We start from the raw sequence: 18238 nt of genomic DNA, 5'->3' as shown, positions 1-18238 counted from the left end.
CCAATTTTATTTTATATTTGAAATTACCCAATGTCAGTCTGATTTCACAACAATGGCAATGAAACAGACAGGCAAGATGCCAAATGACTGAGATATGTATTGGAGACTTTCCTTACCTGGCAAATTTTTACATAATGGAGTTATTCTAGTGAATGTACATTTTGCTTCCATGAACATAAACTTCTCACACAAAGTTTATATTTGTACATGAGATATGAACAATACAGTGGAAAGATAAGGGGCTTTGTAATCAAAGAGTTGGGTTCAATTTACAACACCATCAGAGTCAAATTCTGCGTTTTTCGGTAAGCTGTTAACTTTTCTGTGCCTCATGTTTCTCATCTGGAAAGCGATGATATCATACTTACTGAACTATATTTTTGTATAAAGTACAGATAATGGATTCAAAACCAGCATAACTAAACAATAAAGTTCCATATAGATTATTTTAAAATATATTTTTAAATCTATTCAGTCATACTTAATTGCATGTAAGATATGGTTGTATTAGCAATAAAAATACACATCTGTATAACACATAGATAAATCACTTTTCATAAAAGTTATGCCATATATGTTTCAATAGAAAAAAATGCAATCAGACAGCGTTTGTGCACTTTTTTTTTTTTTAAGATATTGAAATTACCAAGATCTTGGGATGCCTGAGTGCCTCAGTTGGTCAAGCATCTGCCTTCAGCTCAGGTCATGATCCTAGGGTCCTTGGATGGGGTCTTTCGCTGAGCAAGGAGCCTACTTCTCCCTTTGCCAGCTGTTCCCACTGTTCGGGCTCTCTCTCTCTGACAAATAAATAAGTAAAATCTTAAAAAAATATATAACTACCAAAAGGTCAAGTATGCTTGTTTGAACATTAGAACTATAAAACCTTCCTTACATTGTAGCTACTTGACAGACTGAAGGAAATACTACCTCCCTTACAGAATGATACTACTATTTTGAGGTATTTGCCTTGTGATAGGAATTATTTTAAATGTATTTCCTATGTTTTAGACCAGTTAGTGTTTATAACTACACCAATATATATATTAGTTTAATCCTAATTTTAGGGACCAGGAAACAGGTTAGGAAGATTAAGCGACTTGTTTTAAGTTAGAAAATTAAAAACCACTTAAAAATAGTCAAAAGACCTGAATGCATACCTCACCAAAGAAGATAAGCTACAGAGATGGAAAATAAGCATATACAAAGTTGCTTGACATCATATGTCATCAAGGAATTGAAAATTAAAATGCAAAGAAGTTGGAAATTTATTCATACAAAAACCTGCACACAGATGTTTATAGAAGCTTTATTTATAATTGTCAAAACTTGGACTAGGTGAATGGATAAACAAACTGTCAATTAAATAAATGGTTAAATGAACTGTGGTACACCCATGTAATGGGATATTATTCACTGCTAAAAAGCAATGAGTATCAAGCTATAAAAAGACACAGAGGAACCTATAATGTATATTGTTACCTCAAAGAGTCCAGCTTGGAAAGGCTAGATACTGTATGATTCCAACTACAGAACATTTGGGAAAGAGCAACACTATTAAGACAGTAAAAAGATCAGTAGTTGCCAGGGGTTGGTGGCAAGTGAGGGAATAAACAAGTGGAGCAGAGAGAATTTTTAGCACACTGAAATGATTCCATATGATAGAGTAATGTTCAATATGTGACTATGCATTTATCAGAATCCATAACTGTACAAAACAAAAAGTGAACCCTAATGTAAACTATGGACTTTAATTAATCATGTATCAATATTCATTAATCAGTTATACCAAATAAACCACACCCGTGCAAGATATTAACAATAGAGGAAACCATGTAGGTAGATTTTGATTTTTGAATGTGCATATCTGGACTGGTTACTTGATCAGCCTCAAGTGGTATGGGAAAGATACTAGGAATTAGAAAACAGAAAATTAGAAGCTAATTTTGCTCAACTGTAAGAAGAGATATCCATTACATAGAATTTATAGAAGATTATTAGGATAATAAATAAAACCGTTATAATGCTTTATATGTTATGTTTTGATTCCTACAAAGAACACACCTTTTTAACTCCCATGACACTTTAAATTTTTTTATATATTAGGTCAGAAAAGGTATCTTTCAATAAATTGTACAAGTTACATTCTCTATCCACAGTGAAATAAAATTAGGAAAATATAGAAAGAATTAAAAGGAAAGAAGCATCCAGAGTATTTATCCATTTGGAAATTTAGTAGCACTCTCTTTTGTAAGTCCTGTGTCCTTGACAAAATAAAAATTGCAATTGCACACTTGTTAAATATCGTAACTCTACTACAAGTAATGGGATTCAGCCCAAGAGAAAAAAAAATGTAGCCTTAAATGCTCTTCATATTAATCAAGAAAGAATGAAAACAAATTCAACATTCAACTCAAGAAATTAGTAAAAGCACTCCACCCCACAAATCCATGCTCATGAAACCCATGAGGAAGTAATAAAAATAAGAGCAGAAGCTAAAAGACAAGAAAACAGAAATACAGTGGAATTGCTAATTGTATTTAAAAGCTAGTTCTGGGGCACCAGGGTCGCTCAGTCAGTTAAGCATCTGCCTTCAGCTCAGGTCATGATCCCAGGGTCCTGGGATCAAGCCCTGCATAGGGTTCTCTGCTCAGCAGGAAGTCTGCTTCTCCCTCTCCCCCTCCCCCTTACTTGTGTTCTCTCTCTCTCTCTCTGTCTCTCAGTCAAAAAATAAATAAAATCTTAAAAAAAATTAAATAAAATAAAACTAGTTGTTTGAAAATACCTGTGACATAAACAAGTCTCTGGAATAGCTAGCAGATGAAAAGACAACTCCAGTATAACTTTAGGGATGAGTAAGTGTACATTACCACAAATAAGAATAATGTATTATAAAAATATATTAAAATGTATAGTAACTCAGCTGTAAACTTTGAAAATTTAGATTGTCATTATGCTTCTCTAGATTATATAAATGACCAATGTTGAGCAAGGAAAAACAGGCTGCCCAAAACATAAAATAAATGGAAAATATTGTCAAAGAGCTATGATCACCTTGGCCCTGGGTCCAGGCCCATGTGATTTGAGGAATGGGTTTTAACTGATGAAAAATTGATAATTCTTTTTAGTGCTTCCCTTTGAGCTCATAGAAAAGGCAGATGTATTTTACATTTATTTTAAGAATCTAGAATTAACATTTTTTTGCATAAGACATGAAGAACAATTTCATTATTCATCAAGTATTTTTTTTATTTCCCCTCATCTCTAATATGTATCTGATTATTGCTTCTTTTTCATGTGGCCTAATATTTTCTCCGGACACACCAATTTTCAACTGGTGTCTTTTGCAAAACCTTCAAATTTATCCTATTAATTATTGATTAAGTTGTGTATAGTATCAGTATGCCATATAGTGTAGATTTTCTTTTCTTTTCTTTTTTTTAAGATTTTATTTATTTATTTGACAGACAGAGATCATAAGTAGGCAGAGAGGCAGGTAGAGGGAGGGGAAAGCAGGCTCCCCACTGAGCAGAGAGCCCAACGTGGGGCTCCATCCCAGGATCCTGAGATCATAACCCAAGCCGAAGGCAGAGATTTAATCCACTGAGCCACCCAGGCACCCCAGTATAGATTTTCTTGAAATACTTTTTAATCTCCCACCACCCTTGTCACCCTGTCTTCTTGTGTTTTCTCTTTTTTGTCCTCACTTACTGATTTTAGGTTTTCTTCTCTCTTCAGACTCAATATAATTTCTTAACATTTTCATCTGGGTTTCACAGGAGTTAATTTTCTGAGGTGGCTATTCATCTGGTCACCAGGATATTTCTTTTTCATATTCTGTCACGTATTTCTTATTGATTTCAATGACATTTTATTTCTTTACAAATTTTGAAGTGGAGGATCTCTGAGGTAGGTCTGGTGCAGCATTCTTTTGCTGTATTGCATGATTGGGAGTCCAGACACGAGATCCAGATTGCCTGGGTTTAAATCCGGATTTCACCACTTACTTTCATAAACCTAATGAAAGTTTTATGAACTTTATTTTTCTATGTTTCAAATTCTCATCTGTAGAGTTTAAGTAATATGACATCTCCCTCATAGGTTTCTAGGAAAATTAAATAAGTTAATATACCTAAAGGATTTATTTTTTAAGACTTTATTTAGTATTTATTTATTTATTTGAGAGAGAGAGAGAGCACACAAGCACAAGCAGGCAGAGAGAGAGGGAGAAGCAGACTCCCCACTGAGCAGGGAGCCTGATACACACAGAGCCCCACCCCAGGACCCTGAGATCATGACCTGAGCTGAAGGCAGAGGCTTTAACTCACTGAGCCACCCGGGCACCCTACATAAAGGATTTAGAACAATATCTTGCATATATACTAAGCACTATAGAAATGGTAGCAATTTTGACTTAGTTGAAAGGTGACCTCACATCAACAAAAGAGCAGATTACTGCCATAGTTTTTTGTTTTTTGTTTTGTTTTGTTTTGTTTTGTTTTTCACCAGAGTCTGCCATACAGACTTCTTTCCCCCTATCTGGCACTGAATTTTTTTGGAAAATAATATTATTTAGCAACCAATATCTTTCTTATGTTCTCACTATCAAGTTTTTACTATGCCATTGATATTTCTTCTCCTTTCCATCCAATTACTTGCTTGGAGTTGCCATTCCTATATGAATGTGAAAACAAATAGAAGGATCTGGAGATACAGATTAAAGGCAGACTCTTGTCTCCTCAACAACTAGCACCTACCTCATATTAATAGGGGTCCCTTAAGTGTTTTATTCTGCTGGGGGAAGGCTGTGCTAGAAATATGGAGTCTCTCCCTCTTCTGTGAGTCTCTACTGCACGAGGGAACATCCAGCTGTGCCATCATAAGATCAGGATGAATTGTTATTATCCTGGTTCTATCTGCCTGATAATTAGTGGATATGTTAACCAGTTCCTGCCATTCAACATCTTGGTGTTTATCAGTTTGTTTTTGTTTTGTGGTGAAAGTACCTGAAGTCTACTCTCTTAATAAATTTATATATATTATATAATATTATTTACTGTAGTAACTATGTTATGCATTATATTTCCAGAATTTATTCATCCTACATAATTACAATTTTATATACTTCGACTAATAAATCCCTATTTCACCCATGCCGCTAATCTTGGTAACCCCATCCAACCCTCTTCTCCTTTATGAATTTGACTTTTTTAGATTCCAGATCATACAATATCTTACTGTGTCTGGCTTATTTCACTTAGCAAACTTGTATCTTTTTCCTTGTGACTTCATAGGAATTTTACAGGGAAATGAGCGATAATACATCTGAGGCTACACAGCAGATACTATTTTAAACTTTATATATTGTTCATGTAATGAGATACTATATGCAAAGTCTACTTTCATATAAAATAAATATTTTTCTTCCTTCAGTGCCTTGTTCACTACCATTTCTCTTTATCACAAACACGTAATGATCAGATGTTTATCTACGATGTATTTGTTATACTGAGAAGAAGAAAAGTTCACCCTTTTGTGCTTATTCCTCAAAATTTAACAGTAATGAAACAAAAAATGCTGGCTGAAGAATATAGAAATGTTGAATGAACTTCATACAACATTAAATACGTAAGGAAAAATAGCCACAAACTAGCATAGTCATGTCTCCTATGATTCAGACCAATACTTTCAGGACCCCTGGGTGGTTCAGTCGGTTAAGCATCTGCCATGAGCTCATGATCCTGAGGTACTGGGATCCAGCCTTGCATTAGGCTTCCTGGTCAGTGGGAAGCCCAATTCTACCTCTCTGTCTGCTACTCTTCCTGCTTGTGTTTGCTCTCTATCAGATAAATAAATAAAATCTTAAAAAAAAAAACAAAAACTATTTCTTTCTCCAGAAAAACCTCCTTCATAAACATGCATTTATGCAATAATTTATATTTAATGATTTGCAAAAATTTTTCCAATTTTTAAAATTATCTCCCAGGTTTTTGAATGAGAACATTCCACTCTCTTTTCCCATGTCATTTAAGGTAATTTACCTCTTTCTCACATGTTTCCACTTGATTTCAGGATATTTAGCAGATTTTCTCTTGGGAAATTAAATTAATTAATTGAAATCAATTGAAAAAAATTGTATAGCTTTAGAAAATGTATGATGTCTACTACCTTTTTGGTCAAAATTTCTTTTTAACCATCCTCTTTGCATCTAACTATTTTTTCACTAAACAGAGAGAGGCTAAGGAAACAAAAGAATGTAATATCTTGGCTACTTTGGTTAATTCATTTAAATTTAAATGAAAACCATGTGTAAGAAGGATATCAACATTAAGGCAGGTATAAGACAGCACAAAATCAAGAGGAAAAGTGGTCACATAGGAAACTATCGAGTCCCTTTCTCTTTCTCATTGAACTTTGAACAATCTTATACTTGACTCCACCAAATATTTTTCCAACTCCAGTAGTTGGATCGCATGTTAATTAAAAAATAATGTTTGTGGTTGGCTGGTATTCCAATCATGTGGCAGATGACTATTGTGCACAAACAAGAAACAAGTTGAGAGTTCCATGGTATAGCAAATCTCATGGCTTTTGCCTCCCCCTCTACTTAATGTTATAATCTGATTTTTTTTTTTTTTTTTTTAGAAAAACACTAAACATAACTGGTGTTGATAGCCTCTCACACTGACAGAAAAAGTCTTGGCAGCATATGTTGTACATATTTTTAAGTAGTTGTGAAGAAAAGTATTTTGTTTATAAAAATCACTGCACATATGGTCAACAACTGGGATTCACACAGAGGCTTCATCAGTGTAAACAATCATTGAAATAAGGAAATTGGCTATTTTGGTCCTCTAGGCTTCTCTGTGAATCAGAACAAGTAATTAATCATTTCTACCATTCTCATTAAGAAAAATGTACTAAAAGTTTGAACTTCTAAGATATGGACATTGTTCTGTTAGTGCTCAGCATAGCTAACTACTTAAAATATGAAAAATAGCATTTAAAATTTCCTATATATTAAGTCTCCTACTCTAAGATTGCCTACCATAATGAACAGATCACTCAGAAGAGTAGTTTTTCATTATATTTCTATGTATTCTTATGATTTAATTACCATTCAATTGAATTCATTGGGACAGTCATGTTTTCATATCAGAATTCAGAGATAATAAAAGAGAAATCAAAATTTGAGACATGCAGCAAGAACATGGCAGCCTGATGAAACCAGAAAGGGAGACAAACCATAAGAGACTCTTAATCTCAGGAAACAAACTGAGGGTTGCTGGAGTGGAGGGAGGCAGGGGGATGGGGTGGCTGGGAGATTGGCATTGGGGAAGGTACATGCTATGGTGAGTGCTTGAACTGTATAAGACTGATGAATCACAGACCTGTACCCCTGAAGCAAATAACACATTATATGTTAATTTAAAAAAAAAAAAAGAACATGGTAGCCTAAGATGGTTTCTTTTTCTACTCCTGGAATGAATAAGAAATCAACAAGAAAATGAAAGAAAATCTGCAAATTACATTTTCAACAAAGCTAACAGAATAGGTATATATATGTTTGTATGTATGTATGTACGTGTATACACATACACACACATATTATTTTCTGTGGAGGGCTGTCAAAACAGCTGAAATCAGGCAAAAATATGCAAAAGGAGGTATAGAGAAGAATCTCAGAGAAGTTCAGTATATTCCAGAAGTTACCAACAGATGAAGAGCATTTACAGAAAAATATTGCTATTAGAAGAGATGAAAATGTTACATTTTGAGACTCAAAATCAAAATGACTCAACTTCCTCTAAAAGGAAAGCTAAAATTGGAAGATCTCAGGGAAAAGATGAGCAGTCAAGAGGACCAGTCAAAAAAAGGACGCAAGGGGCGCCTGGGTGGCTCAGTGCATTAAGCCTCTGCCTTCGGCTCAGATCATGGTCCCAGGGTCCTGGGATCAAGCCCCGCGTCGGGCTCTCTGCTCAACAGGGAACCTGCTTCCCTTTCTCTCTCTCTCTCTCTCTGCCTGCCTCTCCATCTACTTGTGATCGCTCTCTGTCAAATAAATAAATAAAATCTTTAAAAAAAAAAAAAAAGGACGCAAACAGGTAGAACTCAAGAAAGAAGTAGAAGAAAAACAATAATTGTAAAAATAGTGGTGATATTTCAAGGAGAATGAATTAGAATAGATAGTTGAAAACACTGTAAAGGAGGGGAACTGGGTGGCTTCGTAAGTTAAGTGTCCAACTCTTGGTTTTAGCTGGGTCATGATCTCAGGGTAGTGAGATTGAGCCCCCAAGTTAGGCTTCACACTCAGTGGGGAGTCTGCTTGAGGATTCTCTCTGTCTACCCCTCCCCCAACTCACACTCCTTTCTCTCTCTCTCACAGAATAAATCTTTAAAAAATAAAGAAAAAAACTGTAAAGGCAGAAATTATGGGAATGAGAGAAATGAATCTTTCTTTCTTTCTTTCTTTCTTTTTTTTTTTTAATAAGTAGGCTTCACATCCAACCTGGAGTGCAACACAGGGTTTGAACTCAAAACCCTGAGATCAAGACCTGAGCTGAAATCAGAGTCAGATGTTTACCTGACTGAGCCACCCAGGCGCCTTGAGAAATTATGGGAAATAGCAAACATAGAAAATAAGCAAAGAAGATTAATACATTACTCCATTCCCTGAACAAGACACATTTGAAGATTAAAATTTGAAAACTTCACTGACAATAAAAGAACTTGAATTCTGAAAAGGCATATTTTGCACCAGAGGAAATAGACAAATATAGCAATAAAAATAATAATAAAAAATATTGGGCAGCCAGACAAAAATATCAGGCTATGGGGAAAAATGGAGATTACATTAAAGGTTACATTAGAGTATCACACCTTCACAATAAGAAAATAAAGAAATTATGATCTAAGGATTTTCTATATAGCCATGCTCATTTTCAAGGGAGAAGATTACAAGCAGTTTTGAAAATGGAAGAAAGCAGAAAATATTTTTCCCAGTATCTTATTGAGGAAACTTCTAGAGGATGAATTTCAGCTAGCCAAGAAATAATTGCAAAAATAATGCAAGGGACTGGGGTGAGAATTTAATGTATTTAACCATAGAACCAAGACCCAAGAGGTTAGTGTAACAGAACAGATTATGAATGTTTATGCAGTACACCACCCAAAAGTTAACAAAAAAATTAAAAAAAAAAAACTAGGAAAGGGGAGAAAAAGGTGGTAGTTGGATTTCTGAGAATTAAAAGCTATCATTTAAAGTTGGTCAATCATGTAGAAATATAAGCACATACGATACAACAGAGGTAAAAAAGAAAACACTATTAACTACACACACACACACACACACACACACACACACAAGAGGTAGAGAAAGAAGGGATATAAAAGTTCTTTAAGATACTATTAAGTAAAAAAATTGGGTAGGTGCAAAACTATGTTTAGTATTCATCTTTTGTGTAAAAAGGAAATGTGAAAAATTCTGGAGGAATAGACCAGAAGCTAAGATATGGTTACTAATAAAGGCAGAAGTACCAGGCAGATTGGGGACACATGTGGGAGGGAAAATTCGATATATTTAAAATATTTGAAAAGACTACTCTGCAGAAGATTAAAATAAGAAGAACAAAACCAAATTTTAGGTATTTGAGTATAATTCTATGACTGGGGTATTGCCAAAGTTGATTTCCTTCTTCTTTAGTCAAGATAAGTCTCCTTACTCTGCCTCAAATACATTCTGCCAATTTCAGACCTTTCATTCTTTTGAAAACTCAACATATGCCCTCAAAATCTATTTTTTCCTCTAAACCTATTTAATAGACCCATTCTAAGTATCACTTCCTGCATAAAACCTTCTTCTAATACCCTTACTCTGACTGAGTTGTAAATCAATCAGACTTTTTCCCTTATTTTGACTAATTGGGATAGAAAGCCTGTGGATATTTGTGTCTTATGTCCATGACCACCAGAGAATATGCACCACAGAGTACGCACTCAAAAACTAGACGGGTGGGATGACTCTCTGGGGGGTTTCAGTCATTTGTTATCTGTCTTCAGGGCTGGGGGTACATAGAGGTTATGCCAGCCACCACCTTGACAATCCAATGGCAGGGTGGATTTAATGCAGATGCACATGGATCTGAGCAGAACAAAGTGGAATGTTCCAAATGATTCTAATATTCCATATTGCAGCTCCTTGGCCAGTCTCTGATTTAGCCACATGTGTGGTTGACAGTATCATACAAGTGACCTTTTCTACCTCAACAGTTCACAGTGTACCTTTCTGTTTCTGTCCTAAGGTCTTCTCTGAAACTACAAGAGCCCAAACCTGTTTGTAAATGCAGAAAGGGTGGAGGAGTTAATACCTTTGGGATGACCCTCCATAATGGGAGGAAGGAGCCAGTATATAAATGCTTCTCATCATCTCATTCTTCAGATGGAAAATTGCTAGAAGCATTTTTTTTAATTTTATATTTTCAGTGTTCCAAGATTCATTGTTTATGCAGCACACCCAGTGCTTGGAAGCATTCTTTTCTTTAAAAAAATATTTAAATTCAATTTAAATTATATATACTGTATTATTAGTTTCAGAGGTAGAATTCAGTGATCATCAGTTGCATATAATACCCAGTGTTCACTACATCAAGTGCCTTCCCTAATGCCCAACACCCAGTTACCCATCCCACCACCCACCTCCCCTTCAGTAATCCTCAGTTTGTTTCCTATAGTTAACAGTCTCTTATGGTTTGCCTCCCTCTCTGTTTTCCTTATTTTGTTTTTCCTCCCCTTCCTTTATGTTCATCTGTTTTCTTTCTTAAATTCCACATATGAGTGAAATCATATGGTGTTTGTCTTTCTCTGACTGTCACTTTGCTTAGCATAATACATTCTAGTTCCAAGAGGGTATTATGCTTAGTGAAATAAGTCAGTCAGAGAAAGACAACGATCATATGATCTCCCTGATATGCGGAAGTGGAGATGCAACGTGGGGGGTTTGGGGGGTAGGAAAAGAATAAATGAAACAAGATGGGATTGGGAGGGAGACAAACCATAAGAGACTCAATCTCACAAAACAAACTGAGGGTTGCTGGCGGGAGGTGGGGTAGGGAGAGGGGGGTGGGGTTATGGACATTGGGGAGGGTATGTGTTATGGTGAGTGCTGTGAAGTGTGTAAACCTGGAGATTCACAGACCTGTACCCCTGGGGATAAAAATACATTATATATTTATAAAAAAATAAAATAAATAAAAAATAAATACATTCTATTTCCAGCCATGTAATTGCAAATGGCAAGATTTCATTTTGTGATGACTGAGTAGTATTCCATATATATATATATATATATATATATATATATATATATATAACTTCTTTATCTATTCATCTGTTGATGGACATCTGGGCTCTTTCCATATTTTGGTTACTGTAGACTCTGCTGCTATAAATATTGGGGTGCAGGTGTCCATTCGAATCACTATGTTAATATCCTTTGGATAAATGCCTAATAGTGCAGTTACTGGGCCATAGGGTAGCTATATTTTAAACTTTTTGAGGAACCTCCATACTGATTTTGAGAGATACTGCACCAGTTTGCATTCCCCACAACAGTGTAAGAGGGTTCCTCTTTCTCCACATCCTTGCCAACATCTGTTGTTTCCTGAGTTGTTAATTTTAGCCATTCTGGCTGATGTGAGCTGGTATCTCATTGTGGTTTTGATATAGATTCCCTGATGTCAAGTGATGCTGAGCATTTCTTCATGTGTTTATTGGCCTTTGCTATAATCCTATCAAAATACCATTAACATTTTTCACAGAGCTGGAACAAACTATTCTAAAATTTGTGTGGAAACCGAAAAGACACTGAATAGACAAAGGAATGTTGAAAAAGAAAACCATAGTTGGAGGCATCACAATTCTGGACTTAGAGCTATATTACAACATTGTAATCATCAATACAGTATGGTGCTGGCACAAAAACTGACACACAGATCAGTGGAATCAATGGAATAGAGTAGAGAATCCAGAAATGGACCCAATGGACCCCCAACTCTATGGTCAACTTATCTCTGACAAAGCAGGAAAGAATATTCAATGGAAAAGAAACAGTCTCTTCAACAAATGGTGTTAGGAAAACTGGACAGCAACATGCAGAAGAATGAAACTAGATTAGTTTCTTCCACCATACACCAAAATAAAACTCAGAATAGATGAAAGACCTAAATGTGAGATAGGAATCGATCAAAATCCTAGAGAAGAATGCAGGCAGCAACCTCTGTGACCTCAGCCACAGAAACTTCTTGCTAGACATGTCTCCAAAGGGAAGAGAAACAAAAGCAAAATGAACTATTGGGACTTCATCAAGATAAAACAAACAAGCAAACAACAAATTTAAACAAAAACAAAAAACAAAAAACAAAACCCTTTTGCACAGCAAAGGAAACAGTCAACAAAGCTAGAAGGCAACCTACAAAATGGGAGAAGATATTTACAAATATCTTATCAGTTAAAGAGGTAGTATTCAAAATCTATAAAGAACTTACCAAACTCAATATTACCACCACCCACACACAAAAAATGATCCAGTCAAGAAATGGGCAGAAGACATGAACAGACATTTCTCCAAAGGAGACGTACTAATGAAGGCATTGTGATTGCTTCCCTGAAGATCCTCATAGAATTGAACCCTATTGTTCATAAGTGATTTCAATAATACACATTTATATTGACTTTTCTTCCTGTGCTAACTCAATCTTCTCACTCCCTCTCTCCTTCCTCTATGATTATATCTCAAATGTAATTCCTTTGCTTTATCCTCGTGTCAGGTTTTGCTTTTGGGGAAATATAAATTAAGTTTCCTGTCATTATTTCAGATAAAGAAGGGCAGTTTTGGATAATTTTGAGATATATATGGGCATCTAAATATAGATATTTAAAAGGCAGTTACATAATGAGACAAGAATTTAGAAGGATGGCTTCAATTGAAGATACAAATTCCTAAGGTAGCATAGACAGGAAGATACAAATTCCTAAGTGGTTACCAGATAGTTTTAAAGTCACAAAACTGAATGAAATCACCAAGCTAGTGATATATCCTATGGGATATAAAACAATATTTGTTGGATAAAGTAAAATCTCAATATCTCTACAATTCTACTGGTTCGATACGTACTTAAATATTATGCAAATTGATTAATTTATCTCATGCTAGTGTGTATTTAATCCAGGGAGATAAAAGTAGGAAAGGGCAATGATCAGTTAGCTGATAGGTTTCTTTGCTTCTGCTGACACTTTGATCATACCACATGTGCTGATATCTGTTTTATATGTAGTTCACATAAGTTTTCATTTATTTTCAAAAACAGCTTTTTTGTTTTCATTTTTGTTTTGTTTTTTAATCTGCAAAATTAGACAAGCAGATTTAGGAAATAAAATTAACATTTATTATTATAAATCTAATATTCTCTGGACATAAAGTTATATATATTCAATATAATTTTTCCTACTTATTCTTCCTTCCAAGTTAATGTAGAAAGCTGTAGAAGTTATCTTGTCAAAAATTATATGCCTCGGGGCACCCCAGTTGGTTAAGTGGCTGTCTGCAGCTCAGGTCATGATTCCAGGGTTCTGGGATCGAGCCCCACATCAGGCTCCCTGCTGGAAAGAGCCTGTTCTCTTTCTCCCCCTCTCCCTGACGCTCTGCTTACTTGTGCTCTCTCTCTAACTTTCTGTCAAATAAATGAAATATTTTAAAAAAATTATATGCCTCATAGGTAGACTTATATCTTGATTATGACTCATAAACACTTGTGTTTTCCAATACTTATAAGTGTTAAAAGAACACTATAAGGTGGTTTGAATTATGATCTATTCTCCATATTTCTTGCCTTTAATCATTAATCTTTTGATGTTTTCTATATTCCATTAAAGTAAATAAGATCTCATTTGAAAACATAGGTAAAATGCAAAAATAACTATAAATTAAGAGAAAATGTAACAGGAAAGTAGTAAAATGATTTTGCTATGGAGAGAGAAAAAAATAAAAAGGTATACTATGTATCACTATAGAGAATTCAAGAGAATTTTCTGTAAAATAAAGTGTCTAAAATCAATAACAAAGCTTCTATAAATCATGAGGAAGCTAGGTTTTTGTGATGAGAAACTTCCCAAGGAAATACAGAATATTATTATTCTAATTACTATATAAAATGTAGCTATAGTGACATAAATTTAAATGTAATTCTAGATTAGATAGATTAGATATACTCATCTCAAAAATTTTAGCATAATGTGTTTTCTTGGTGGCCATAGTTTATTTCAGATTAATTAGTGCCTCTTGAAATAGCCACTTTATTTTTTTTTTATTTTTTAAAATATTTTTATTTATTTATTTGACAGAGAGAGAAATCACAAGTAGGCAGAGAGGTAGGGAGAGAGAGAGGGGGAAGCAGGCTCCCCACTGAGCAGAGAGCCCGATGCGGGGCTCGATCCCAGGACCCTGGGATCATGACCTGAGCCGAAGGCAGAGGCTTTAACCCACTGAACCACCCAGGCGCCCCTGAAATAGCCACTTTAAAACAGGTGCATATTTCACATATATCCTGAGGTTTGTACACATAAACAGCTGTATAAATTTTAGAATATGTGAATATATTCATAAAAATATAATTTAATTATCTCCAAGTAAGCCCTTCAGTTTATTCCATTCCTGTGATTCCATTAAACTGTAATTCACAAATGAGAAATTAATACAATGTCTAACTGGCAGCTATTCAAACCATGTCTGTTTTGAATAAGAAGACTTGCACTTTGCTGAATAAATAAGCAACGTTCCTTCTACACACACACACACACCATTCCGTGTAAATGTATTCAGCTGTCTAGAAATACATGTAAGAATGTACAATCTTACTGGTTGCAAGGGTTTGACTAGTTGGATCTCTTGGAATTAGTTAAGAGATTTGGACTTAATGAAGTCACTTAGTAAAAAATTTAAACAGAATTTTCCTAACGTATTCAATGACAATGTTAAACTATATCTGTATTCCCTAATATAAATTCTTCTACATAGCTCACAAATGCAGCTATTTAGAGTCATCTTAATCAATCTCCTTTCAAATCATGCAGAGAATCTGATATTTTAAGATCATAAGATAACAGCATAATGAAACTATACATTAGAAATTGGGCATGAACACATTGTTCTGGGATTTAATAGGTATTTGAAACCTCTTTGTCTTCCCGCTCATATCATGTTCCTTACTATGATGGCAAAATATATAAAACAAAACTGAATTCAGGTTTACAACACAATTCTGGAATTCTTTACTGACAGATCAGTGGACCATATTTATTTGTGAATGATAGGATAATTTGGTGAACTTTTTTCTACATAATTTCTATGGTCAGATAAGTCACTTTTAACCTACAAGTAAAATATGAAGACTCATAAAGAAAAATATGCTTGATGAAAAATTTGGAAAATTACATCTTTATTATAAAATTATATTAAAATAGATCTATAAATGTGTGTATGACTTACATAAAGAGCTTAATGAAGGCAAACATCCTATGTTTGATACCAGACTCTACCACTAGATATCCTACTTCCAATATGAGTGTAGCAAGTCATGTGACTTTTCACATAAATAACCTTTCAACTCTCTGTGCTTAAATTCCTGCATCTGTTAAATGGGAATAGCACTGTGTTCTACATGGTGTCATTATAAAAGTTGATTGACTTAATGCAGATAAGGTGCTCAGAACATGCTTAGCACATAATAAATGCTATACAAATGTTAGATATTATCATTATTTTTATTTTTTATTTATTTTAGAGAGAGCACATGTGTGAGTGTGGTAGTGCAGAGGGGGAAGAGGTAAAAGGAATAAGAGAGAGAATCCTAAGCAGGCCCCATGCCCAGCATGAAGCCCAACCTGGGGTTTAATCTCATGACCCTGAGATCATGAACTGAGCTGAAACCAAGAGTTAGATGCTTAACTGACTGAACCACCCAGGCACCCTGATGTTTTCATTATTAAAAAAAAAAAAATGTGGGATATCATGCCATCTTCTGAAACTTTTGCTTTTGCTCACTACAGAGTCCATCCCATAAAACACTCTTCAATAGGAAGATAGTACATTCTTGCCCCAATGGCATAAGGTTTCACCAGATGACTTGCATTGGTCTGTTGAAGATGAATGGAAGTGACCTGTGATACCCCTAAACCAAAGTTGTAAGATTTGTAGTCTTGTCCATTACCTTCTCTTTTATTTTTCTCCTGTGAGATCAGCATGACCCAGAAATGAGTTGATTCTATCAGCTTGAGTCCTGAAGTGAAGAGTATGTGCAGTTAACCCAAAATAAATATGTAACATGTCAAGAAACAAATTTTTTAGTAGATCACTAAGATATTTGGATCCTTTGTTAACACAGCATAACAGCTACACTGACTGATAAAGAAATTGGTGTCAGAAATAGGGTTCTAATAAAAAATGTTAACTTAATATTAATATTAATATGTCATCAATTTGGTACCTAGCATTAGATACCAAGGACATTTCTATAAGCATCTGGAAAGATGACAATCCATATTATTCTATGCAAAACATTAGGTAAAAGTGTTACCTCTAATAACCTGGAAGGGATGTAATGTATTTATTTAGTTTGTGTGTGTTTTAAGTAAGCTGTATAGGCCCAATGTGGGGCTTGAACTCATGACCCAAGACCAAGATCAAGATCTTGATCTCAAAATCTAGAGTCACATGCTCTATCAATTAAACCATCCAGGTCTCCTAGTTTATGGTTGTAGATAAAGAGATTACGAAGCAATATTATTAGTGTGTCTTGGTTGCACACAAATAAGTGATACAAGAAAGATATGAGTGAAGAAAGGAACTGGCCAGTTTTTAGGAATTAAAGGAAATCAGATCCTTGAAATAGTTCAATATTTACTGAAGTAAGGGATATAAGCTTTTTATCTTCAATTAAAAAAAAAAGGAAAAATTCTTGAAGGAAGTTAAAAATGCTACTCCAGTGAAACATAAGAAAGCAAAACAGATTTAAGGCTGATGTGGAAAATGTTTTAGCAGTCTGAATAGAAGATCAAACCAGACATAAACTTCCTTAAGCCAAAGCCTGATTGAAGAGACTTAAGTCTCTTCAATTCTATGAAGGCTGAGAGAGGTGAGGAGGTTGGAGAAAAAAAAAGCAAAGGAAGCAGCCAAGTGCTGATGTAGAAGCTGCAGCAGGTTCTCCAGAAAATCTAGCTAAGATAACTAATAAAGGTGGATACACTAAGCAATAGATTTTTAATGTATATGAAACAACCTTCAATTAAAAGAAGACACCATCTAGGACTTTCATAGCTAGAGAGGAGAAGTCTAAGCCTGGCTTCAAAGCATCAAAGGACAGGCTGACTCTCTTGTTAGGGGCTAATATAGCTAGTGACTTTCAGTTGGAGTCAATGCTCATTTACCATTCTGAAAATCTTAGGGCTCTTCAGAATTATGCTAACTCTACTCTGCCTGTCTGTGCTCTATAAATGGAACAAAGCCTGGATGACAGCACATCTGTTTACAGCATGGTTTTCTGAATATTTAAATCTGACTATTAAGACCTACTGCTCAAGAAAAAAAAAAAAAAAGAAAGAAAAAAGAAAAGAAAAAAATCTCTTTGCAAAATGTTAATGCTGGGAGCCTGGGTGACTCAGTGGGTTAAGCCTCTGCTTTCAGCTCAGATCATGATCCCAGGGTCCTGGGATCAGTCCTGCATCAGGCTCTCTGCTCAGCGGGGAACCTGCTTCCCCTCCCCCTCTGCCTGCCTCTCTGCCTACCTGTAATCTCTCTCTCTCTCTCTGTCAAATTTTTAAAAAATCTTAAAGTTGATCAAAATAGCTTTATTCTCAAAATGTTAATGCTCGTTGGCAAAGTACTTGGTCACCCAAAAACTCTGATGGAGATGAACAATGAAATTAATGTTTGCACACCTGCTAACATGACATCCATTCTGCAACCCATGGATCAAAGAATAATTTAAACTTTTAAGTTTTATTATTTAAGAAATAAATTTTGTAAGGCTATTGTGATTCCTCTGATGGATCTGAGCAAAGTAAATTGAAAAACTTCTGAAAAGAATTCACCATTCTAGATGCCATTAAGAACATTTGTGATTCATGGGAACAGAACAAAATATTGACACAAACAGAAGTTTGGAAGAAGTTGCTTCCAACGTTTATGGAT

Source organism: Mustela putorius, unplaced genomic scaffold (assembly GCF_011764305.1).
Source record: "Mustela putorius furo isolate JIRA1106 unplaced genomic scaffold, ASM1176430v1.1 tig00003871_pilon_pilon_pilon, whole genome shotgun sequence".
NCBI lineage: Eukaryota > Metazoa > Chordata > Mammalia > Carnivora > Mustelidae > Mustela > Mustela putorius.
Note: the sequence above shows the minus strand (reverse complement) of the source record.